Source organism: Pogona vitticeps, chromosome 5 (assembly GCF_051106095.1).
Source record: "Pogona vitticeps strain Pit_001003342236 chromosome 5, PviZW2.1, whole genome shotgun sequence".
NCBI lineage: Eukaryota > Metazoa > Chordata > Lepidosauria > Squamata > Agamidae > Pogona > Pogona vitticeps.
The window spans coordinates 7389865-7417702 of record NC_135787.1 but is presented as its reverse complement, the minus strand read 5'-3'; the positions used below and the strand labels follow the sequence as shown (position 1 = coordinate 7417702).

General features: G+C 42.9%; 1 pseudogene; it reads left to right on the top strand.

Annotated features, from left to right (window-relative positions):
• Positions 1-11027: 11027 nt before the first annotated feature.
• LOC140707904 (U2 spliceosomal RNA) lies at positions 11028-11191 on the top strand (annotated as a pseudogene).
• Positions 11192-27838: the final 16647 nt, after the last annotated feature.

The window sequence follows — 27838 nt, the reverse complement described above, 5'->3', positions numbered from 1 at the left end:
GATAAAACTATGTGTATAACAAATGAAGTGTGCTTGCTGGAGCGCTCAGAGAGAACCTGTAGCAGTTTGATAACAATGAGGAAGCACCCTTTTCTCTCCAGTGCTGGAGTGAAGCAAAGAATGTGAGATAACGGCAGGAGAGAGGAAGGCAGCCAGACTCTTACTGTGTCCTCACATCTCATGCTTAGCTGACTTCAAAAGGCTGACAATGACCCAAACACATACAGTAATTGCTCAAATAAAAACGGGTGCAGTGTATTCCACCACAGTAACCAATCTTAGGGGAAAGCATGTCCGAAATCACATGCAAAGGTGGAAGAATGGGTCTCTAGCAGCGATTGGCACAAATCGAAAAAATGGTGATTCGTTTGGATTTGCAATCGACGAATCACAAATAATGAATTTATGATTTTTTTCTGACTTATCAACAAATTGATTGGTCAATTTGTTTGTTTTTCCTTTAAAACCATATAAATCAGACCCCCTAGTACCTAGAAGACACCAAAATGGCAGAGAAGCTTCCCTGGCTCTCCTCTACAAGTGTAGCAAATTGGTGAAGTTTGGATTTCAGATATCCAAGTTATATACCCACAAAGTGGCTCACTTCAGGAAAGTGTACTTGAGTAGCTAGCTTGGGGAAACCCAATCTTAACCAATCTTGGAGGGACTGTAGAGGAGTGAGGGGAGGCTTCTCGGCAATTTCAGTGTTTCTAGGTGCCTGAGGGACTGTTTTGTAGCCCAACAAATTGACAAATCAAAAAACTGCTAAAATAACCAACTTGCATTCATTGGGGGCATCAATTCAGATGAATATAAATTGGTGATTTCTGACTGATTTTGCAATTCGTGTTTTAATTTGCACCTATCTCTGGTCCCTAGCATACCTTCTGGTGCATAAACAACACCTTTATGGGGGGTGGGGAGTAGTCATGCCAAGGAACTTTGTAGGGATGCTGTCTCCCACAAAGATATTGTTTGAATTCCCAGGTCAGCCATATCTCTTCCTCTGGGATTTCAGGTCCCAAAACGAACAGGAGGGGGGCAGGTCCTGGTGATGTCAGAAGGTGTATCCTGCTGAGGTCACTGAAGGAAGGAAAGGCAAGGATTGGAAGGGGTGGGAATGGCTTCTAGCCAAGATGGCCAAGATGGAGGTCCATTTCCTTCATTAAAAAAGGAGAATTTTCACTTCCAGAAGCTCTAGTAGTTCTCCTATAAACCTTAGAAGAGGTAGGTTGGCCACAGTTCTTCTTTTACACAGCACAGTTCTCTATTTGAAGGACTGCCAGAAGGTCAGACTGAAGTTATGTCTAGCACAGCATGCTATATCTGCCCACCTCCAATAGTAGTTGCCCCACTAGTGCCCAGCCAATGCTTTCGGAGAAACCTTCAAATAGAGTGTTACGTTGCTGCCTTTACCCCAGAAGACAACTGATGTTCAAATTCACTGCCTCTAAATCTGGAGGTTCCATTTTAATATAATGGACAAAAAAATCATTTGTACAGGTAGTACAATGGTGTCCCATGTAGACAACTTGTGCAAGGAGATATCTGGTGTAGGTTTGCAGATAGAGAAGGTCTGTCTGCTGCAGTGTGTGATCTGTACAATGTCTCTCTAGTCAATGGAATAAATAATACAGTGGTGCCCCGCATAGCGACGGTAATCCATTCCGGATTAATTGTCGCTATCCGGAAACATCGCTAAACGGAACTAAAAACCCCATAGGAATGCATTAAACTTTGTTTAAAGCGTTCCTATGGGGCCCAAACTCACCGTTCAGCGAAGATCCTCCATAGTGCCGCCATTTTTGCTGCCTTGGTAAGCGAGGGCAGCGTGCAAAAATGCTTGCGGTGGCCATTTTGGGCACCCGGTGGCCATTTTGGAACTGCCAATCAGCTGTTCTAAAAACATCGCAATGCGAAGATCGGTAAGCGAAATGCTTACCGATCGTTGCAATGCAATGTTTTCCCATTCAGAACATCGCAATATGATCACATTAGCGATCCCAAAAAATAGATCGCTATGCGGATTCGTCATTAAATGGTGCACTTGTTATACGAGGCACCACTGTACATGTATGCCGACAAGTCAATTCCTACTTAAGATGACCCTTTCTAGGGTTTTCCAGCCAGAGAATACACAGAAGTGCTTTCCCATTCCTTTCTTCTGGGGGCATCCTGGGACTGTGCAGCTTGCCCAAGGCCACGTAGGCTGGCTCTTCTCCCTGGAGGGACAGGGGGGTATCCAACTCCCAACCTCTGACTCCATAACCAGGTACCAAAACTACTGAGCTATCCAGCCAGCTACAGGGCAGGCAGAATTACAATGGCAGAAATGTTTGCTCTACAGATGGACAATGGATTCTTCCTAATGACTGGTAGCAGCTGCTGCTGATCTCGTCCATAAATTTTTTTAAAAAATAATGCTATTTAAACTACTGGCTGTTGGTGTCACTGTGCCTTCTAAGAGCAGATTCTTTTGGCTAGTTATTCACTGTATATTTACTACTGATCAGCAGCAAGCTCTAGCAGACTTTCTTCCAGAGGAGAAAGAGGGAGACAGAAAGTATGAACAATCCTCTTCTGCAGAGTATAATTAATTTCATCAAATTGAATTTTTATCTGTTGAATTGCAGAGGATCTCGCCCATATGTATCTGTGGATATTATTACTTTTAATGCTACATTGTTTTGCTGTGAAATAATATTGTTCTCTTCGACTCAGTTACAAATTACAACCCTTCAGGGGGATTAGTCAAGAGCGTTCTGCAATAAAACCTGAAAAGAGTTTGGAAATCGGTGGTTTGCAGTGAGCAAGGTGGATCAGCTAATGAGTAATCACTCTGAGATTTCAAATAAAGTCCCTCCTCTCTTCCCTGGCTAGCTTCTCCCTGCCCACATCTCAGGCACACGCTCCCACCCCTGCGAGACCAAGGTTGTGTTTATCTGGAGCTCGGTAATAACAATGTACATTGTTGAGGGAAAACAGGGAGAGAAAGCCAAGCCTCTTTATTAAACCACTGCAGGCGAAGCCTGTCACCCAAAGGAGAGAAACGGTCCGCTATATGGAGGCAAGCTTAGTTCTGCTATGCCAAACAGGGGCCCAGCCTGCCGTGCTCAAATGATAATTGAAAACAAGAAACATTAACTCAGATTTTCTCCCCCCCCCTTTTTTTTTGCTTGCTTTCTATTTGTCTTTGTATAAATGCAAATAAAGATTAGAATAAGCGAATATTGTGGTGCCACTGTATTTTCTCATCCAACTGGTCATGCCAAAGCACAGGCACACACACACACACACACAGAGAGAGAGAGAGAGAGAGAGAGAGAGAGACAGAGACAGAGACAGAGACAGAGGCAGGGGTTGTTTGAAGCAGATTTTCCAAATACCCCTTCAGACCACCACCACCACTCCATCCACATTTATTTATTTATTTATTTATTTATTTATTTATTTATTTATTTATTTATTTATTTATTTATTTATATCCCGCCCGTCTGGTCTGGTCGACCACTCTGGGCGGCTTCCAAAAAGGTATATACAATAAAACATACATCCAAACACATACAATAATAGATGAATATTGAATGAAAGAAAAAAAATAAAGAAAGAGTTAGCTATTGACAGGAGGGGAAGCCTGAATGAATAACCATGTTTTTAGTTGGGTCTTGAAAGTGCCCAGCAAAGGGGCCGCGCGAATCACCGGAGGAACGTTATTTCACAGCTGGCACGCAGACCCCTCTTTGTGGGCATGCAAGCCATAAATCACCAGATCGTGACCCCCTGGCAGCCAAACATGAGGAGGTGGCTGCAGCCATGGTGCTAGGTCCCTGACAGATGGTGGGCCAGGATCCGGAGCAGCTGGCACTGGCAGGGGTTGGGCATGATTGGAGGCGGATCTGGAGTGGGGTCTGGAGGCACCTCCGTGCCCATGATTCCCCCTTCCACCACCACTTCTGCTTCCGCCGCCACCTCTTCCACTTCTGCCACCACCTGCCACCCTCTGTCCCCCCCCCCCCCAGTTTGGGCACTCGGGCTCTAAAAGGTTAGGGTCTCTTACACTGAGATGAATGCAGCCTGCAGTCTTTCAGCAGTGATGAAGATGAGGAGGTTCCAGACAAATTTTGTGTGCAGCTACATGCTGCGGGGGAAAAATAAAACACCCTGCAACAAGAGAAAGACCCAAATCCTGTTAGGCTAATATAGAAGTGAGAGGAAATAAAGGCAGGAGTGGCAAGATTGGTCTATGAACACCCCCACTTAGTTTTGCATGTCTCCATTATTAACCAGACGTTGTTGTTGTTTAGTCGTGTCCGACTCTTCGTGACCCCATGGACCAGAGCACGCCAGGCCCTCCTATCTTCCACTGCTTCCCGTAGTTGTGTCAATTTCATGTTGGTTGCTTCGTAGACACTGTCCAGCCATCTCATCCTCTGTCATCCCCTTCTCCTCTTGCCGTCACACTTTCCTAACATCGAGGTCTTTTCCAAGGAGTCTTCTCTTCTCATGAGATGGCCAAAGTACTGGAGCCTCCGCTTCAGGATCTGTCCGGACGGCTTCATTTAATTTCCACATTAGCAAATTGCATAAAGCAAACGCAGAGTGAGGGCAATTCCCTTTACTCTGCACTGGCTTCCTTTGGCATCAATGACATGTTCATCATGTAGATAAACATTAATATCTATGAAGTACTAGGAACCAATTTGCCTTTTACACCACTAGTCCTCAGATTAGAACATTTGTGTTGGTCTTGGATACTGAACAAAGACAAAAGCCACCACATTTGGTAGGTTTTTCAATACTGATAGGATTGACCAAGCTGAAACTCTCCCCCAGCCTCTCATGCTTTTCTTATTTTTCAGAGTCCAGTGTTTTCCTTTCCTTTCCTTTCCTTTCCTTTCCTTTTGCATTGTGGAAGATGTGAAGACTACTCACCAAAAGGGATTCATTTCATATCTATTTCTGTTGGCAACTCATTCTTTATTGCTTATTTTAAATAATGCTTCACCTCATTCCTTCTAACATTTTATTAACAAACTCTTCTGTTGTTTGTGAAGAATACCAAAAAGAAATTATGAAGAATACCTTCACATCTGAACAATGGAATGGTGTCATGTGCATATAGAAGAAACTCATTTGCAGTGCCTTTTTCATATTCAGTTCTGTTTTGATGGAACAGGGAGATACTAAGAGAAAGGAAAGGAGGGGGGAAAAACACATACCCCCTATCTGTATTAATGTCTTAATCCCCCTGAGCTTCGCATGAAATGTTGACGCCGAACTTAAAGTTGAAATAGCAGTCTCAGATTATGCAATGTGCATGAAGATAAATAATGGCCTCGCCAAAGAAAAACTGAAGAGATCTGCAATATGAGAGTGCATCCATTCCAGCCCTGATTCTGTGCTCACTCCAATCCCTTGATTCTGTAGTTCACATTCTGAAGTCCTTTTCTTTCTGGGAAAAAGTCTCCCATTTCCCTGGCACTGTGTGGCACTTGGCTACAGGCCAGAAGAAAACCAACAGAAAAGGGAAGGGGAGGGCAGATTAAAGTCTACAATTTTATCTCTGCTCTTTGTAGATTTGTGGAAAGTACTCCCTACCTTTGGTGTAAGCTGCCACAAAAAGATGGAAGACCTCAATGAGTATTCGGCCAGGCTCATGAGGTTCTTCACCTGAAGTATGAGAGGCAGAGCAGGAATATTTCTCCACCTTCCACAAAGTTTCTGCTATCTCCGTATATTGTCTTTGAAGCCGTCAGCAGAGACCTAGTACTCTTTCTCATTGAAAAGCAAAGCTCCCTCACATGCATTAAAAATTAGAAGCACTAGATGGGTTGTTCAAGTCTCTCTCTCTCTTTTTAACCAACAATCAGTCCTCCTTTGCCTACTATATATGAGTGGGTTTTACTCCCCAAATGCTGTTCCACAGACTGCTACAGAGACCTTTTTTAAACTAACTATCGAAGACTTGGCCAGAAATAGGGTTTCCTTCAGGAAGGAAAGACTATATCGAGCACCTTGTACATTCCTCATTAAGATGTCTCATCAAGATGGGGGAGCCTAAACTGATGAGGATGAGGAATTTAACAGGAATGCTTCATCTCCAGGCTCCAACAAATAAATATTTGAAACCTGATCACATACATCATCCTCTCCCTCCACTTTGCAGGTCCCTTTCATATTTTTCCCTCAACATCTTTGTCATCATCTTCTCAGAAGCTTGCTTCTAACCTTTCTCCTCAATTCTTCAGTTGCAGAATTAAGCCTTCCTTCTCAACAGAAGCTTCTGTAGCTGCTTTGCATTTGTTTCCAGCAGCAGGAAGGAGGCAAATGAATTTTCATCTCCCCAGAGAAAAATGATCCTACCACCCCCACCATCTTTTCTTATTCTTTTATTTGGGATTTGATTAAATTTACAAAATGTGCAGGAGGGACAAAGTGACACCTGTCTCTTTGGGTTTGTTTTGTGGGACATCCAAGGAAGACTTATGTTTTGATATGCATGGTGGCTAAAATACCTCTCCTGTAAAAGGATTCAATTTTAGGGTCTGCTAACATCCCTGAACCAAAACAAACAAACTGAACAATTCATGTCTCCTTCTATGGACACTAATCTCAACACTACAGGGACAAGACTCTGTGTGTCGGAGAGATTTGGGAGAATAAGTTTGTTGTTGTTTAGTCGTTAAGTTGTGTCCAACTCTTCGTGACCCCATGGACCAGAGCATGCCAGGCCCTCCTGTCTTCCACTGCCTCCTGGAGTTAGGTCAAATTCATGTTGCTTCGGTGACCCTGTCCAACCATCTCATCCTCTGTCGTCCCCTTCTCCTCTTGCCTTCTCACTTTCCTAACATCAGGGTCTTTTCCAGGGAGTCTTCTCTTCTCATGAGATGGCCAAAGGATTGGAGCCTCAGCTTCAGGATCTGTCCTTCCAGTGAGCACTCAGGGTTGATTTCCTTCAAAATGGATAGGTTTGTTCTCTTTGCAGTCCAGGGGACTCTCAAGAGTCTCCTCCAGTACCACAACCACACCACATAGGAATAAGAATAAATTTTATCACTTTTTAAAACAAGTCCTTCTATTCAGAGAAAGATCCAGTATTTGTGGGCTATACAGATACTGGAAAGGTGGGGAAAGATGTCTCTTAGTAGCTCCCGTATTTCATCCATCGATCATCTGTATGCAAAGAGATGCACTCTTATTATACTGGTTAATTGTCCAAGTCCTAAATCCACAGTGCACTAGCTGAGCTGTGAATGTGGTCTGAATCTGCTGAATTTTCGGTGAGCTTTGAGTGGGTTGACTCTCCCTCCCCCTCCATTGCCTTTTTTTTACCTTGCTCTTGGTTTTATTATATGAAATTAATTTTAGTAATCTGAGCTGTTCTAAGCTACTCTGAATTTAGCTGACAGGGGACATTCGATATACAGTTTAAAATGAAAGAAAATGAAATGAAATAATATGCCTTCTTCTAGCTCGCTCCGATTCTCAGCGTTTCATTAGTCCACAATTTGTCCTATACAGCAGCAGACTGCAAATAGCTGCAGATGAAACTCTGAGGCCCTGTAGAAAAGGGTGACCAGAAGCAATAAGCTCAGCACTAAATAAGCACTGCTATAAGGCATCTGCTTCATGGGGGCAAGCAGAAGGTAGCACCCTTAGCTATCAGCGTCTCACTTTTCGCCATCTCATTACTAACTCATTTCCTCTACGAAACTCTTCCAGAAATACTTCACCTGATAAAGGACCGCATCTCCCCATCTTCCTGGCTCCCAGAGGAGGCACCTGTCTTAGTCTCATTGCCATCAGAAGCAGGTTTGATAGGAACACAGGAGAGGGCTCTTTCTGTGGCTGCTCTCAGGTTGTGGAAGGCCCCAAATTGGAAATTTAGGTTAACTTCCCCCCTTTATCCATCTGCTGACAGTTGAAGGCTCGCTTCTTTAGCCAGAGTTTTAATACCTAGGATGGAATCCCTGAAAACTGGTCTTTAATATTTTGAAAGTTTTAAAAAATGTTTTAAATTGTTTAGTAGATGTTTGATTATTACTGTCATTCAGTTGCTTTCTAGTCTGCAATTTATTGTGGTTTTACTAATACTTGTTTTAACATGGTGAGCTGCCTTGGGTCCCCACATTGGGAGAAAGATGACCTACAAATCATGATGGATGGATGGATGGATGGATGGATGGATGGATGGATGGATGGATGGATGGACGGATGGAGGGATGGACGGACGGACGGACGGACGGACGGACTGAATCTTACATTAATCAGGCTGGCTGGGAGATTCTGAGAGATATACTTTAAATAAATAATTAAAAAGGTCCCCAGCTAAAAATTGTTGGGATTCATGCTCTGTGCTAAGCTAGGGTTTTTACTTTTAAATATCATGGAGGAGGCTGTCCCTTGACCACTGTCGAACTCAAATTCAGTTCCCAGTTCAGTTGGACCTTTGCACTTGGCTCCAGGTAGCACAATTCCTTTGGCTAGCCTTGCACAAACAGGCTGGAAAGGAGGATATTATGTGACAAAACACGTTGCGAGCAGTGAAAGCTGATCACTATATTAGAACCAAAAGAGAAACCAGAAGACATGGCAAGCACAGGAGAAGTTTGTATCAAAAAATGTCTATTCTGAATAAGTGAGGAGGAAATGGGTGCAAAGTTCTGTCTGTTCTACATGTGCTTTCTTAAAATTAGCAAGTCCTTCTGTGATTATTTTGCCTGAGTCTCTCTGTGTGTGACTCTCTCTGTGTGTTGCATGCATCTTTGTGTGTTTTGATTCTCAGAAGGAAAGACCCTTGTTTCACCAGCAGCCTTTTGTGTATATCACAAACCCTTGACAGAAAGAAAAGTACTCATTGTCTCACTCTCAGACAGAGGTGAATTTTACGATGCGACTTGAAGAATGAGGAATTTAACAAGAATATTTCCCATCCTCTTTTGACAGTCTCGAAGCCTCACACTGTGTCACACATGAAGAATAGTGGCAGAGGTGGCAGAAGCTAGCACTTACACACACACACACACACACACACACACAGCTAGAAGGGCAAAAGTGAATCTAATTGTGCCACCTGAACATAATGAGACATTTTGACTCCTCTAGGAAACCATCTAGTAGGGACGTGGTGGCACTGTGGGTTAAACTGCAGAAGCCTCTGTGCTGCAAGGTCAGAAGATCAGCAGTCGTAAGATCGAATCCACATGATGGAATGAGCTCCCATCGGTTGTCTCAGCTACTGCCTATCTAGCAGTTCGAAAGCATGCAAATGCAACTAGATAAATAGGTACCACCATGGTAGGAAGGTAATGCCGTTCCATGTCTAGTCGTGCTGGCCACGTGACCACGGAAACTGTCTATGGACAAAATGCTGGCTCTACGGCTTGGAGACGGGGATGAGCACCGCACCCTAGAGTCGGACACAATTGGACTAAATGTCAAGGGGAAACTTTACCTTTACCTGGGAAACCAGCTGAATACTAAGAAGATTAAAAAAAATCATGACTACGGAAGAACGACATAAATTTAAGGTTGACAATGACAAAATTGAAATGGTTCAAGATTTTGTATTACTTGGTTTAGTCCTCAAACTGAATGAAGACTGCAGCCAAGAAATCAGAAGAAAACCGAGACTCAGGAGGACAAATATGAAGAAGCAAGATAAGTTCATCAAATGTAAGGATGTGTTACTGGGGACCTAGACCAAGTTGATCAATACGCTTGTATTTCCAGTGACTGCCTAAAGTCTCTCTTGAACCAATTATGGAACTGAGGCTGTCATGCTTTGGTCACATCATAAGAAAACAAGATCCTCTCGAAAAGACAATAATGCTAGGAAAAGTTGAAAGCATAAGGAAATGGGGAAGGACAAAAGCACAGTGGATTGACACTATAAAGGAAACCACAGACTTGAGTTCACAAGACTTGAGAATGGCTGTTAATGATAAGACATTTTCTGGACCACTCACTTATGAACCCCCCATAAACGGAAGGCGATTTGATAGCACATAACAGTAACAGAAAAACTATGTACCGATTTACTTTGATACCACAGGTACTGGTTACTTCCCCCTAGGCATGAACTGACTTATAGAAACCTACAGAAAAAAAAATCTACAATACAATATACCTGAATGGATTGTGTTTCAAACTCCACCAGCAGACAGTTTCACATTGGTCCCTATAATTTATTTTATAAAATGTTTTCCTGCAGATTTTGACAGTGGAATTTAATACAGAAGAATATAATTACAATGCTCCTGTTCCTTAACCCACCACCCACAGCATCCTAGCAATGTGAGGACTCCTATAAATCATTAAATGGAACTGCATCTTTAGTTCTTGTCATTGTTCTTTTTTGACACCTTGATCTTTTCACCTGGGCCTTCTTTTTTTTTTTACTTCTGAGAAATTGTAAGGAAAAAAAAAGCATAAAGCACCCAATAAATGCAGTAATCTACTGACTGGTTCTGATGTGTGTGTGAGAGAGAGAGAGAAAGAGAGAGCATGAGAGGCAGAGAAGGAGCTCAAATGATTCATAGCCTTAAGAAACCAGCAAATAAATGTGCTCTGCTAATGAGCCCGTTTATTTGGGGAATGGGAGAAGTTCTGTAAAGTGGTTTGCAGAAACACGAGCTTAAAAACAGTGTTTCCTAAAGCACTGAAATGTGGTGGGGGGAGACCCATAGCTAGGGATGGGCACAAATTGAAAACAACAATAATGAATCAGGGTGGTTCATGATTTGTGGCTATCCACGAATCAGCCCCAGATCACTGGAAAAATAAACTCGTGCATGTTTTATTTTTCTGGTTCATGCCTGGGGGCGGAGGGAGAAATACCTCCACGCACTTCCCACTGTCCCCCCCCTTCTCATCACCGCCATCACCTCTCTACATAGTTGTGCCACCTCCTTCTCTTACTCTTCCACCACTATCTTCAGAGACAGCAGCCTGGCTTCCGTGACCATTTTCCCCGAATTTTTGAATGTTATGCCAAGATATGAAATGGTCTCCTATAAATATCTCATATCACTTCTTGGCCTTTTGGCAAAGATCAAGTGTAGTGTTTGTTCATTTATTTAAACAATCTGATTTACATCTTTGCATTTTTAGCAAATCCGTGTCCTCTCATCCCCCTTTTTTTTGGGGGGGGTGATGCATGCCCCTTAATTGAGGTTTAGGGGTAACTGCCCTTCCCTTGAAACAGCTCCTCAGAATTTGGTGTGCAAAAGAATGATGGTGGAAGGAGCTTACAAGAGGCAAGGAAGTCTTACATTTCACCAACGTCAAGGTACCCAAACATGTTTGTGTATGTGTAAAAGGTAAAGGTAAAGGTTCCCCTTGACAATTTTTGTCCAGTCGTGTCTGACTCTAGGGGGCAGCGCTCATCCCACTCTTCAAGCCATAGAGCCAGCGTTTTGTCCGAAGACAATCTTTCCGTGGTCACATGGCCAGTGTGATTTAGACACGGAACGCTGTTACCTTCCCACCGAGGTGGTCCCTATTTATCTACTCGCATTTGCATGCTTTCGAACCGCTAGGTTGGCGGGAGCTGGGACAAGCAACTGGCGCTCACTCTGTCGCGTGGATTCGATCTTACGACTGCTTGGTCTTCTGACCCTGCAGCATAGGCTTCTGCAGTTTAGCCCACAGCGCCACCACGTCCCTACTTGTGTATGTGTATGCACACATTTATATATTTTAGGTCTATCATTCAAGGTGCTGGATAAAATAGGGAAATGACGACAAGGGTAAGATATTGTGCTCATGGGCATAACCAATAGTTTCCTTCCTTGAAGAATAAGGTCCCTCCTCTCCCCACCAGAAATTTTTCCTCCACCAATGATTCTTGGTGCCTGGGCGGGTACCAATATATTGTGCTGAAAGCAGGATTCAGCATTCATCCTGTTGAAAAACACCGCTGACAATTGCTTTGTGTTGAAGTGTTTAACTGATGAAAAAAAAAGGAGTCAGCTTCTGGGATTTCCCCCTGCGTGGTGCCACTTTGTGAATGGTAGAGAGCAGAAGAAGGTATCCTGTAGACCAGAGGTCTCCAAACTACGGCCTGTGGGCCCCATCTAGCCCGCCTTGCCTTTTTATATGGCCCAGGCATAAGAAGAGGAAAGAAGGGGGACCCAAGCAATCCCCCACCCCGTTGTCTTCGCAAAGACAGTGGGATTGGGGGATCACTTGGGTCCCCCTTCCCTCCTTTGGCCCACGAAAATGTGTAAAATATATGACGTGGTCCTCACACTGAAAAGTTTAGAGACCCCTGCTGTAGACCATCTTGACTGTGCCATGGGTTTTGTTCAACATTCAGGCTGCCCTTTGCTATGTAAAACTTGGCCTCCTTTTCCCCTGCTGGTAACATTGGCACAATATTCTGCAGCACTTATGGGGGGATTTCCTGGATTTTTGATTCATGGATACAGAAGCACAATATTCCACATTCATGAACTGGAGGGTGTTGTTGTTTTTTTTAAATTGAATAGTTTCTTTTGATGTGGTGTGAAGATTCATAAATGGTAAGGATTTTCAAACTGGGAAAAGCCCTCCTCCTCATTATTTACTATCCCGCTGTTGCAGAGTTTTGTGTTCTTTGAGATTGGCTTGGGCCTTTCTTTTGAGGTCTTTAAGCAGTCCATGAATATTTTTATTTCTCCCCAGATATTACTGGCCTCTGTATTTGACTACGTTATGGCTCAATATTGTTTTCACTCTATGTTTATTCACATGCTTTGCTTTCACTGTGGGATGGCAATCTTGTAAAATAATAATGACTGTACTTGTGGCAAAGGATTGCATTAGAATAAACAATTTTGCCAAAAATAATTCAGATGGGCATTGTGTAAACCTTCCGCCAAGTTGCAGCAGTTTCTATTTCCCCAATCGTGGGAATGATTTTTTTCTCCTGAAGGCGCAGTAATAATGGACATTATTACGCACAATATTTCCAAGATCGTAGAGTGGGGTGCAGTCCATATACCCAAATGGAAGAGAATCATCTGTCCAAAGTGTGGACTTTCAGCGGCTATTTATTTATTTATTTATTTTATTTATATCCCGCCTATCTAATCAATTAAGATTACTCTAGGCGGCTTACAACAATAAACAACAACAATACGGTTAAAATAAATTATACAAAGGAAAAGTTACGACAAGATGGGACAAAACTAAGGAAGAAAAAGGAAGGGAAGGGAAGGGTGATCAGGAGTTAATAAACGGGAAAGCCTGCCGGTACATCAAAGTTTTTAGTTGTTTTTTAAAAGTACCCAGTGAGGGAGCCGCTCGAATGTCAGGGGGAAGGTTATTCCAGAGGTGAGGAGCCACTGCCGAGAAGGCCCGATTTCTTGTATTTTCTTTCCGGGCCTCCCTCGGCGTTAGGCTCCTCAGCCTCACCTCCTGACTCGCGCGAGTGACACGGGTAGAACTTGGTGGAAATAGGCGTTCCGCCAAGTATCGAGGCCCCAAGCCGTTTAGGGCTTTATAAGTAAGCGTCAACACTTTGAAGTCGATGCGGAAACGGATGGGCAGCCAATGCAATGCGGCCAGAGTGGGCGAAATGTGTTGGTACCTTTTCACACCACTAAGAAGTCTGGCCGCCGCATTCTGCACCACCTGTAATTTCCGCAGCAGCCTCAAAGGCAGCCCCACGTAGAGCGCATTACAGTGGTCTAATCTTGAGATTACGAGCGCATGCACCAACGTAGTGAGCGCCCCCACCTCGAGATAGGGCCGCAGCTGGGCTATCCGCCTAAGATGGTAAAAGGCGGTTCGGACCACCGACGCCACCTGGGATTCCTTGGTGAGCGCCGGGTCCAGATGGATCCCCAGGCTGCGGACCCCATCCTTGGCGGGGAGGGTCGCCCCCCCAAAAGTGAGGAAGTTTCCCAAACACCCGACTGTGGGAGCGCCCACCCTCAGTACCTCCGTCTTGTCCGGGTTCAGCCTCAACCCGTTCTCCTGCATCCATTGCAGTACGGTCCCCAGGCAGCGCTGAAGGGAGAGAACGGCATCTCCTGCGGTAGGTGGAAAGGAGATGTACAGCTGAGTATCATCAGCATACTGATGACACCGAGCTCCACATCCCCTGATGACCCCACCCAGCGGCCTCATATAGATGTTAAATAGCATTGGGGAGATAATCGACCCCTGTGGAACCCCACAGTTGAGACTCCATGGGGCCGAGACCCTCTCCCCAAGCTGAACTCTCTGGGGACGGTCCTCCAAGAAGGAACGGAGCCAGGCCAATGCCAGGCCACCAATTCCCAACTCGGAGAGCCTCCCCAGGAGGATACCGTGGTCAATGGTATCAAAGGCCGCTGAGATATCGAGGAGGACCAGCAGGGCTATCTTTAATGAATCTAGATTTTTCCTTTTTTAAAACTGTAAGAATAGCAAAGTGCACAACTCTGTACATCATTTTTTATTATTATTCATTTTTGATTGGGTACATCATTCAGTGTGCTACTGAATATTGAGCAGAATAACAGAACATCACCGTGTCATTGACAAGTAAATAAAGTAAGAACAATGATTTACTTGTAGTCTGTGGCCAAAATCCTGTTGTGCAGCTCTGCCTGTGTAACTGGAATGATGTCTTCAGCAGCAGCAGAACTACTAAAAGACTTCTGTCTGTGATTTTGGCGTACACACAACTTTGTTGCACTGGGTCTGGACTAGGTGGAAGTAGGGCAGACCAACAGGGTCTCAGCCTGTGGATTGAGATTCTGTGGATGTGTCTGATGAACGTGAAAAGAAAAGCTCGCTAAGGGTGAGCCATGGAAGAGAGGATGGCTGCTCAAAGTAATCTATCACACGTCTTCGTGTGTTTTCATCTGAGGTTGGCATCCCTCTTCTAACACATCCCTCTTCAAAACATCTGGATTTGAATCTAGAATCTTCAGCAGCATTTCTGACTCCCACTCTTTTTTTTCCTATGCAAGTCCTGCTCTTTAACAGCTAGGGGTACAACATGATCTCTGCCACTTTTGAAGTGGGGAGAGATGAATTTCTATTCCTTATTACAGAATTTATTAAAATTCTCTAATATCTTCATATTGGAGATGGAATGAACATAGCCATTAAAAAAAAAAAAGGCAGTAGAGAGCAATATAGAAGTGTTTCTTCCCACTTCTAAGTGACATATAAAGGCAAAATTTTGTTGTTTATATTCCCTGTTCTGTTTTGCAACATGATAATTCATGTTGGCTCCATAATACTATGAGTGAGAAGGATCTTGAAATTGTTGGAGATCGAAAGCTGAATATGAGCCAACAGTGTGACGTGGCTGCAAAAAAGACAAGTATACATTAACAGAAGTATGGTCTCCAAATCCTGTGAGGTCCTAGTCCTCCTATATTCATCTAGAATACTGTGTCCAGTTCTGGACCTAGCTGGAATGACTGAAATAACTGGGCATGTTTAGCCTTGAGAAAAGAAGTCTTGAGAGCGGGTAGGATAGCGCTTTTCAAATACTTGGAAGGTAATTATACAGAGAGAGAGAAGAATCTGTTCTCGACCATCCCAGACTGCAGAACATATAATAATGAGCTCAAGCTACAGGAAGCCAGGTTTCAGCTGAATATCTGGGGAAAAAAAACATTGAGTGGGTTGGACTCAATGGTCTTATAGGCCCCTTCCAACTCAATTATTCCATGAGCCTATGCTTCTATATGGCATGACTTTCTGATTTCTGATTCATACGGCATGACTTTCCCTGTCAATTATCTCATTTTCCTTCTCTGGTCTTTGACTTTAATTGGGTAGCGATTAGTACTTCTAAGGTAAATCCAGATGCTTTTCTAGAGATAACCAATATGCCATGACTGCAATTAGACGTCTTTGCATCAGCTGAAGCTTTAATACGTTTATTTCTTCTTTCTAGATAAATACTCATGTAATAGAATCCCACTGTTCACCCCCTTCTGGGATTTTGTACAGCCTATTTTCTGTAGAGGTGCCAGACTGAGGGACAAAGATTGCCTTCAGTGTGGAAGACAACCAGCTACCAGTTTCATCTTGAATGTGTCTGATATTTCAAAAGCTTAATTAACATTACCAGTTCCACAAGTAGAAAAGCTACGAATTATTTTACCTTCTTGCGTTTTCCTGCTGTCATGATCTGGCCAGCAAACTCTGAACATTCCTCATAGTATTTCCTAAAAAGACTTGTAATCCAGAGGATTTAAAAAGCATGAAAAGATCCATGAGGACGCTGTGGGCTTTGATTTCACAAGACCTCTTAAAACAAAGCAAAATAAGTTCAGCAACTGTAACATTCAAACAAGACAGAAAAAGAAGTGAAGCCATCAGAACACATTGGGGGAAACATACTTTTCCCCCCTCTGGCAATTTCTCTTCATCAGTATTTAAGTCATGTTTCTCAAGGACTAGACGGGTTTAGATGTTCTGTCAGATAAAATAGATGTCTTTTGTGGGGCTTATCTTTAAGCTGGCCTAAGCTGATGAGGCTGACCTTTCCTTTGCAGCCACAGGAAATGCAAGCTGTATGAAACCACCAATATTCTATGTAAGCCGCCCCAAGTAGACATTGTCTAGAGGGGTGGGGTAAAAATCTAATAGATAGATAGATAGATAGATAGATAGATAGATAGATAGATAGATAGATAGATAGATAGATAGATAGATAGATAGATAGATAGATAGATAGATAGATAGATAGATAGATTTTGGGTTTTTTTTTTATCCCAACTCATTCATTCATTAATTCATTCATCCATATCTTGCCTTCCTCCCTATGGCAGGACTCAAATAGTTGTGTGTTTTTTAAAAAAAGTAAATAAATTACAAATTATAAAAATAGTACTTTAAAAAAACTAAAAACTAAAACATAATTGCTAAAAGAAATAATATATTTAAAAAACTTTATGAAATCCAACCATTATTCCAGTTCTGACAGACGTAAAATCACATAACCAAGCTCGATGTGAAATCTGGCTGCGGTCTTCTTCTCAGAGATGTTGAAAATGTTGAACTATAGTTTCTAGAACATCCCACCAGCATGGCTAGTGACCATTTGGGGGTGGTAGACACCCCCCCAAAAAAACATTTCCTACAACATCCCCTGCTTTCTGTATCCCTTAAACCAGGGAAATCCAAGAGGAGGGCACCTCCAAATGCGCCATTTAAGAGCTCCATGTCGATATCCTGCTGCGTATAACAGTTCCAAACATGTATCTGAATGTTTTGTGATACACCTTAGTCTACAACAGTGCTTCCCAACTTTGGGTCCTCTAATGGTCCTGGACTAAAACTCCCAGAAGCCTTCAAAACTAGTTGCGCTGGTTGGGATTTCTGGGAGTTGTCATCCAGGAACATCAGGGAACCCAAGGTTGGGAACTAATGGTCTACAATATCAGTTTAAAAAGTCAGAAACATTAATAACCACCGCAGCAGACATTATTGGGTAAGAAGGGAGAGGAAAGGTGCTGCCCCCTAGATAGTGAGGAGGACCCATTTCTTTTCTGATGATACATACAGTTATGTGGTTGCTGATGAGCCAGGGCCAATCCCCTCTCCTTTTGGGTAGGTGGGGCTCATCAGCCTTGGAAGGTAGCCCATCTAGGAGAAGGAAAACTCTGATTTCAAACCTCCACTGCCTTGTGGCTATATCCACAAGGATGGAAAAGGCTTCAGGAGTCAACCTCAAGGCAAAATCCGGAGTCCTGGAGGCAGTTCATGCCATTCTGGCAACTCCTGTGATGTTCCTGGAGCCAGTTGTATTGGCTCTTGCCTTTCCATTGGACTATTTCAGTGACATGGAGAGGGGGGATTTGCAGTCCTGAAACCAGCGAAATCAGGGAGCTGGATGGGACAGATTGGATTTGTCTTCAGTGTGGAAGGGATTGTCACTCTCGAATTGGCTTCTCAGCCACAACTAGATGCTGTTCCAAGTCCTCTATTCAGAGCACGTTACCATAGTCTCTCGAGACTGAAGGATGCCTAATCTAACTGCCTTCCAAATCTTAAATGTATTTATTATTTCAATGAACATAGGTGGATACATTGGCTGAAATCCTGTGTTGCAGTTACACAAACCGAGTAACCTTTGGAAAGAAATGTGCATAAGTTAAGAAATCTCCATAGACTTTATCTGTTGCCTGCTGAGACATGCAACTCAACAAGGAAGACATAATATCTAAAGAGATTTCTTTAACTTGTTTTAATTCTCTTCCACAGGGTATTCCATTTGTGTAACTCGTCTCTGGGATTCCAGCCATTGTGTTGTTACAGCACAACAATATGCTTTCATGCAAGTTTGTTCCCTGTTCCTCTTGAAAATTCCTGTGGATTGTCTTGACTAGGATTGTGGTGCTTGGGCTATAGTTTGGCTGGCTGGTCTCCATCTGGATCTTCCTCGCCAATCAACAACCATATACTTCTCTGCTCCTGAGTCCAGCTCCTTCTACCTGCACTACCATGTCACATCTTCTCTGCTCTGGTATCCTAGTTGTGAAACAATCTCTCCACAGAAGCTCAATTGGCACTTGAGGGGGGGTCGGGTCTCATTTCAGCCATTTGGGATCTGTAGATCTTGATTTGCCCAGGTCGTGAAGTTTTGGTGTACAGATAAGAGGTGAAATAGAAATGTTTTAATTAATAAACAGCTAGCCATTGAGGTATTGGGACTGGACTGTGGTGTATTCACTGTTTGGCTGGCTTGTTATTTCTCTACCCACTTGGATTCTCTTTCCCTGTAGGGAAAAAGAGGGATGGGGGACTTGACTCTCAGGATGGGGACTTGAGTCTCAGGACTTGTGTCAAGTTGGACTTAAGTTGCATCGGTGACTCAACTCAGACTCAACTTGGGTTTCTTTCTTTCTTTGTTTCAGTGACTGGGACTGACCTAAGGACTTAGAACCCACCCAACCTCTCCCTTTTTTTCTGGAGGAAAAAAAGAACCCTTGCTTTTAATAGGGACTTGGGACTTGGTACCAAAGAGTTAGACTCAGACTTGGTACTTGGATCCAAAGACATGTCAGCATCCTTAATTACTACTGATCAGAGGGAACATCTGAGCCGAGCTTTTCTGTATATGCCCATTGTCCCCTCAAACGTCATACACTGAATTTATAAGTCTGACCCCTTGTGTGTCGGACTACCAATGACAGCGAGCTGCCATTTAAATAAATGATTTCAATGTTGTGGTTTGTCCTACTACCATGTTTTCCCGAAAATAAGACAGGGTCTTATATTGATTTTTGCTCCAAAAAACCTCATTAGGGCTTATTTTCAAGGGATGTTTTATTTGATAGTCATGTCATCTTCTGGTTGCTGCACAAGGGTGGAGGGCAGGGTTTAACTTAACTAGTGCTTATTTTTGGGGTAGGGCTTATATTATGAGCATCCTGAAAAAAAATCACACTAGGGCTTATTTTCAGGTTAGGTCTTATTTTGGGGGAAACAGGGTAGTAGCATGCCAAAAGTTACTTTGTTGGGTAGCATCTCCCACAATCATCCAGGTTTTTTTTTCCAAAAAAAATCACTTCTGTGGACTGCTGGGGCCTTCAGCTTTGGACACAGCCAGAGGGACACTGGCGATGTGGATATTTCAAGCTCAGGTACCAAAATGGCCTTGACGATGAAGCTCTCTTTAAATGGATACATAAATTGTTCCGCATGTAATAAAGAATGATAACAAAATTGAAAGGACACACAGTCATAAATCACACTTACACTCACAGTGATAAATGAGAAGATTTAAAAGGTTACAGGCCTAACAAAATGACAAATAGTAATCAAAATTGCATGGGAGATAATAACAATTACTGTCGATTGTGATCTGTTCAGAGATATTATAGATTACATTTCAGAAAAGCATGAAAGAAACAAAAGATGAGGAAGAGGATATGAAGGAGATACACCAGAAAGCATCTGCCCGTATTTTGGGGGCAAAGGTAGCTGTCTTAATCTGTTTCGACAAAACCAGCGAAAGCAGTTAGCGTTGCATTTACTGCAGGGGTTAGTGTTGCATCTACTGCACATCCCACCTGCAGAACTCCTGCAAGCTCTGGCTTGCCTCAAATGATTCCAGTAAGGGTTGCATCCACGCAAGAAGGTCCTGGATGTTTCCTTGCCAAAGCTGTGGAAAATCGTCACTGCCTAAATGGTGGAGCATTGTGCGTGCACTCAATGGGTGATGAGGTTCTGCTGCTTAAAGAATCTTGTGGCATGTTGAAGACTATCAATTAAATTAAATTAAACTAGATTACGTAAATTAAAACAGACAGGCAGACAAAGAGAGAGAGAGAGAGAGAGAGAGAGATGATCTATTTGCCAGAGGATTTCATGGGCTGCGTCTGAATAAACTGGCAAATCATGAGAAGGCAGGTTTTGAAAAGGCAATAATGCTAGGAAAAGTGGCAGGCAGCAGGAAAAGAGGAATACCAAATACTGTATAAGGTGGATGGACTCATAGAACCATAGAATCATTAATTTGGAAGAGGCCTGTAAGGCCATCGAGTCCAAACCCCTGCTTGGTGCAGGAATCCAAATCAAAAGTTGTCCAATTTTCTCTTGAAGGCCTCCAGCATTGGAGTGCCCAAAGTAATTGGTTCCATTGTCATACTGCTCTAACAAATAATAAGTTTTTTCCATAAATGAAGCCAAAGCCTGGAGTTTTAAGAACTGCTGAGCAGGGCTTTTTGAGGATAGTTTTTAAGAAAACGTATTCATAGGATCACCAAAAGTCAGAGTTGGCTTGATGGCATCTAACAACAATAACCCAGTCCCCATATGCTGATGCTGGGTAAACTTTGTTACCGTGTTTCCCCAAAAACAAGACAGGGTCTTATATTAATTTTTGCTGCAAATAATGCAATAGGACTTATTTTCAGGGGATGTTTAATTGTTTTCATGGACAATAAGCTACATTTATTCAAATACAGTCATGTAATCTTCTTCTGGTTGCTGCACAAGGACAGAGGGCGGGGTTTCACTTAAGTGGGGCTTATTTTTGGGGTAGGGCTTATATGATGAGCATCCTGAAAAAATCATACTAGGGCTTATCTTCAGGTTAGGTCTTATTTTCAGGGAAACAGGGTGGCCTTAAAAGTGCCAGGAGAGCCTTTGTTGGTTTCGCACCCCTGTTCTGTCAGTCATTGCCCCAATCTCAGCCTTTATGCATTTTACCCACACTTTTCAGGTGTTTGTGATGAACCCATGGCCTGCCAGACATTATGCAACTGCAGTTCCCATCAGCATCACTCAAAAGAAGCAAGTGAAAGGGAAGATGGGGATGAAATTGAACCATTCAACTGTGATCCGGACATTGCTGGAGTGACTACAGGGGGCCCCCACCTATACGCAATAGTTACAGAATTCTCGGCAGTTGGTGATGGGATTCTGCCTGAAAACTCTGTTTTCTTGGCATAGATATTTGCTGTCAGGAAAAGCAATCTGGCAAGGTCACATCTTGTTCCTGCACAGTATCCTGAGCTTGTGGCCCTGCTTCCGAGCAGTTTGGAGCACATTCTTCTCACATTGAGCAATCAGGGCTGAGGACCTCTTCCTATATGCCCAAGATTCGAGAATAAGCTTTTAAAAGCAAGCACTATAACTCAAGGGAAAAGAGATCTGTCGTCTGCTAGCATGTTTAAGCAACAACAGAAGCAACAAGAACAACTAATTAGTACAGCCTGATTTCTTAAAACCTGAAGATCACAATACTATTATAACCTCGTAACCCAACGGATACCTGGTGACCCTCCAAGATAGGAGGGTAACATCCTGGAGCAAGCTGCTGGAAGGTTAAGAGGCTGCAGTGACTTTTGAAATGAGACGTGGGTAGGGGGAAGACAGAAAAGAACATTTGGAGCACGAAAGAGCTGATCCAGGGGAAAATAGCAGGCAGTGAACAGACTGCTAATAAAATGGGCAGTGAAACAAGCTCAGCGTGCTTCAGGGCTCTTTCCAGTTCTTTGCACATTTGGATGAGATTCCCCTCTGGCGTTTGGGTCATTTCAAGTCATTTGAATTTCTCGACGTGACAGAAAAAGGCACCCCAAGAGCTGCCCACTGTGAAGGTCTTCAAGCCAGGACATGAACTATCCAGTCCACGGGTCATTTGATTTATAACTCTTGAGCTTTCTCATCGTAAGTTCACAGGAAGAACATTACCATTTCAAGACAAGTCCCAACGGTGGCCAGCCAACTATTTCTGGGTGATCTCACAAGTAGGTAATGAAGATGATATGTTTCTCCTTTTGTTAGTTGTCTTCGGAATGTGATATGGAGAGGTTAACTACCCAAAGATTCCCTTGTGGTATAGAGGACAGAGATATGGACTCTTGAACTCTGGAGAACAGTGTTCGAATCCCCGTTTGGCCGCAGGAATTCACTGGGTGTGTATGGAACTGGTAAAACGACTCCTTAAATAACTCACTTTCCTTGAAATTGTCCTGTTACAGTCTGTAAGTCAGTTCTGACTTGATGGCAGAGAACAGACACATCCAAGGGCCAAACCGTGCCCACTACCCTGTTGTGTAGCTAATGCCAGCATAATGTGAATAGCAGGGCAAACTACTCCTAATTAAAGATCCTTTGCTTCAGTTTTGCCTGGTGTGTGACTTGTATGCAGTGTTGGGCAGAATCCAACACTGATTACTGGCAATCAGGCACTGTTGAGGAAATAATTTGCACTTCGCCAGTGCAGCTATGCAACAGGACACTGGTCTGGGGATTTGATGAGTCAACTCCTCCAGGAGTCCTGTTGATTCAAATGCGCCTACTCTAGTTGCGACTGATTATGCTAAAGTAAGTCCTGCTTCTACTTCAAGGCTCATTGACCTTAAATGGCCTTGCATCGCTTTCTCTTTCATAAATATAAACAAATTCAACTGAGGCATGTTGAATTTGGAGAAATTAAGCAGAGGCAAATAGGAAGCCAAGGCTTCAAAGGATGCCGTTTCGGTTTGAATATATGTTAACAGAAACCAATATTCAGATTGGAGTTGCAAATTCCCAATGCCTGATTCATTTCACCTGCTACCCTTTCTTAAAGATAGTTGACTGGTTCTGCTCTTGCCCATTTCATAGGAGCTTCAAGGAGAAATTTCCACTATCTCCAGCTAATGGGTTTTGTGAGTGCTTTGGATAGAATCAGAGAATCATGGAGTTGGAAGGGGCCTATAAAGCCATTGAGTCGAACCCCCTGCTCAAGGCAGGAATCCAAACCCAAGCAGATCTGATAGGTGGCTTTCCAATTTGTTTGTTTATGCAAGCCACTTACATTTGTGGGCCACATGCCTTGAGATGAAGACACAAAGTGTTCAGCTCAGTTGTGTTAATACAAAAATAATTGTAACAGGCTGTGTTCACAAGGGCCTCTTGGGAGTAGAGATGCAGGAAAAAAATGTCAGTTTAATTCTTTCAGTGCCTGCACAGCACATTCTATACTGCAGCTAAGTAGTTTTAGAAGTGAAGTAGCCGCCTCAGTCTATGCTAGCCTATCAAACCAGAAACAAGAGGAAATTAAAGAAGACAAAAGCATTGTGGGGCCTTAAAGACTAATTGCTATATTTTAGTGTGAACATTCATGGACAAGTCCCTCTCTTATGTCTGAAGAAGTGGACTAGTCCAAGAAAGCTCATATTAAAATAAAACAGTCTTTAAGGTAAAGGTAAAGGTTTCCCTTGACATTTAGTCCAGTCGTGTCCGACTCTAGCCATAGAGCCAGCGTTTGTTTGTAGACCGTTTCCATGCTCACGTGGCCAGTGCAACTAGACACGGAACACTGTTACCTTCCCACCGAGGTGGTCCCTATTTATCGACTTGCATTTGCATGCTTTCAAACTGCTAGGTTGGCAGGAGCTGGGACAAGCGACGGGGGCTCACTCCGTTGCATGGATTTGATCTTACGATGGCTGGTCTTCTGACCTTGCAGCACAGAGGCTTCTGCGGTTTAACCCACAGTGCCATCATGTCCCACAGTTTTTCGGGTGCCACAAAATGTTTACCTACTTTATTTTTTATTTTTATTTTAGCCTGATATTGCAGAAGTTGGGCTGTGCTTAACTCTAGTACACATCAAGTTATGTCCAGCTTACTCCATTGAATTCAATCGGACGGAGACACAATGAATTCTGTATATAACTTAGGTTGCTCAGCTATAGGCTTGAGAATCTTATTCCAGAATCAATGAGGAAAAAAACACATGATCAAATGCAATGAAAGTATCAGAAAAGACACTGTAGAAGAATGGGAAGAGAGGAGATTGGTTTCTATCTGCTTTCAATAAGAATTCACCTGTATTTGCAAATTTCTTCATATTCAGAATAGAAAGAACTTGAATTTTCCAAAAAAATAGTTCTTCTGTGTTACGGCTAACCAACCCAGTGGTGGGAGATATCTTGGATTTTTGCCTGAATTTGAATTCAATGGGACACTTGAACTTTGCAGTTCTAGAAGCAACTTCAGCGTTGGTACTGCTGCCAAGGACTCGGGTGCACAAATGGTAGTATTTTGTTGTGCTTATAATTGCCCACATTGTCTGTGAATAGGAAGAGACTCATTTTGTGAAACTATATTTGCAAGCTTTGTCAATGCATATCAAGAAACAGCCCCATAGAATTCAACAGTGGTACACTAGCTTTAGCTGTAGCTCGTGTTCCAGGTCATCCATTGATCAGGGAGCTGCAGGTGGACTCCAAGGACCCTTTTGGCTTGATCCCAGAGTGTTGTGTTGAAGAATCTTTGGGGAAATGCATAATAGGAGTGGGAAAGATATTTTATTTATCTAAAGGATTGCTTGTTTGTTTAGGCTTGGTAGCTAAGGCGGCTTGCAATTTTTTTTTCAAAAAAGGCTTAAAAACCACGATAAACATAAAATAGTATTCTCAGACTAAAATACACAATTAATAAATTTAAAACCATTTCAAACTATTTCGAGCCACTTTGAAACAATATAACAACAACAGGAATACACCTTAGTAAAGGTAAAGGTTCCCTTTGACAATTTTTGTCCAGTCGTGTTCGACTCTAGGGGGCGGTACTCATCCCCGTTTCCAAGCCATAGAGCCAGCGTTTGTCCGAAGACAATTTTCCGTGGTCACATGGCCAGTGTGACTTAGACACGGAACGCTGTTACCTTCCCACCGAGGTGGTCCCTATTTATCTACTTGCATTTGCATGCTTTCGAACCGTTAGGTTGGCGGGAGCTGGGACAAGCGACGGGCGCTCACTCCATCGCGTGGATTCAATCTTACGACTGCTGGTCTTCTGACTCTGCAGCACAGGTTTCTGCGGTTTAGCCCGCAGCGCCACCACATCCCCAGGCACAATACACCTTAAGGTCCCAGTCTCTTCTTGCCATCAACCAAGGTGGTCGTAACAGGATGAAACACCTGGACAAGGAACACCCAAGTCCCATGAGACCTCTTGCCTTTAGCATGAGAACAAGACATGGAGTGTTGCTGGGGTTTTTTTCAAATTGAGATCTAAAACTGCTGGATAGCTCAGTGGTTTAGGTATCTGGTTTTGGAGCTAGAGGTTGGGAGTTCGATTCCCCTGTACTCCTCCATGACAAAGGCTGGACTAGATGATCCGTAGGGTCCCTTCCAACACTGCAGTTCTAAGATTAAGATGATAATGTATCTATATATGAATGTATGTATGCATGTATTTGTACACACACACACATACACACACACACACACACAAACAAATATGGTCATATTTGTGTACACGGTCATTTATCAACAAATCCTGTGTTGAGATTCAGATTTTGAGGTCAACTCATGGAATTCAGGCGGATGAAGCAGTTCCCTTTTCTGTATTAAATATAACCATACAATACTGTTTGCACTCCTGCAATGACCCCCAGGCGTCCTAATGTTCTCCACACATTTCTCTCCCTCTCTTTAGATCTGATTTCCCCCCATCTGTTACTTCCATGGATGAGTTCCTTCCCCCTCCTCCACCTGCAAATTAGACTAAGCCCAGAAGTTCTGGGAAAATTGCATTTTCGACAAATGGATGAATTGTTCTTCTTTAAATAGAAAACAACTCTGCCTTGAGGAGGTCTCTGGGAAAAGAGTTGTGGATTGTAAACAAACGGACAATGCACATTCATTATTAACAGCAATAAGCACTTGTTTCTGAATGCACGGTCCCTGGAGACACAAATACACAATTTAGATGTATACGAGCCCAAACTGTCTTTGCTAAAGTGCATTCTTCCGGGACAACGTAGATGTTTCTCTCTGCAGAAGGGTCATATCTCAGTTGGTATGACATCCCAGGTTCAAAATTGGCTCCGTTCTCATTCTGAGGTTTAGTTCATCATGTAGTTTATGCCTTATGAAGACAGGATGAAGACCTGGATCATGAGCTCAGCCCCCTCTGTTGCGCCTTCCGATTGCATTACACACACCACATGCAACCATCTCTGGCAAGGAGGCTGCTGTATTTTCCCCAGAATAATCAGTCTGTGTAGCCTTGGGTAACCTGCACAGCCCCAAAGCATCCCCAGAAGAAGGGAATACCAAGCTACTTCTGAGTCTTTATACTGTACCTAGAAAACCCTGGAAAAGTTTGCCATAAATCCATAAATCAAAATTGAACTTGATGACAGGTTTTATGATGATGATGATTTCCAGTCTATGTCAACCATATATGCATTCACATACAAGCCCCAAGAGTACCATCTTCACAATCTCTCGTGTATTAAAAAAAAAAGATAAAGAAACAAAATGAAAAATCATGTTTATTTACAGGCTCATATGCATATTTTCAAAGATTTATGTTCTCAGATAATGCATTTCTCTGTGGAATACATTTAAATGGCTTGGAAATGTGACACAATGATTGGAGACGTGCAGAGTGGTCTTTTAGACCAGATGGGCGGGGTATAAATCAAATAAATAAATAAAATAAATAAATAAGAGTAACGTGAGAGAGCTGGATCGGGTGAGTTCGGATCAGAACTGACAAAGAGCAAAGCCACCTTTCAGCCATCGTAGAGGGTTAAGTTGAATATATAAGGAAATGGGATAGGTCAGCCCCTAAACTCCATCCTTGCTTTTTTCATGCACAGAACAATGGTTCAGCCAGTACCACATCTGCTGTGCACATAGATACTCAACGTAATGTTGATTTCCTTGGTTCCAGAAGTGTCTAGAGAAGAGGCTGCTCTCTTCTTCAGAGTGTGCTCTTCATGTGAAAAGAGACTAATAGAAAGAACTTTGTCCTAAAGGTCTGAATAATAATCGTAATTAAACTCCATCAAGTGGCTTTTGACCTATGGCAACCCTTTCCAGTGCTTCTTAAGTATAAAATATAGCAGGGTTAAGGATTTCAGGCTAAAATTCTCCTTTTAGTACACAACAAAAGCCACAGAGATTCTCAGAGGAGATATAGCCAAGTCCCTCATTTAATCCACCCCTTTATCATTAACTGGCACTTACATGCTCAGTAACTCACTCTGGGACATTCGTAGTAGAAAGAATAACAGCAAAGTAATAAACAACAAATAACTGACTTGCAACAAACAAAAGAGATGAAAATAGAGCATTCAGCAGAGAAACAGGGCTCTCTTTGAATTCTGAGGCAGGAAGGAATGATCGGTTACTGCTGGATAGACTGACAGTCACCCAAGCCCAGAAAAGGTTCCTCCCAGCCAAACCTACTAAAGGCAGCATGTGAGGTTGTAAAAATTCCAGCATAAAGCAGAAATCGTTTACTGGGCCCATCTTCAGGGGGCACTTTGGCACCATGTAGCTTGATGGTGACAGCAGCCCTGAAATAAAGATGCCTGCTTCTTGGGAGGAAAGCGATGACATACCTCAATAGCATCTTAAAAAGCAGAGACATCACCTTG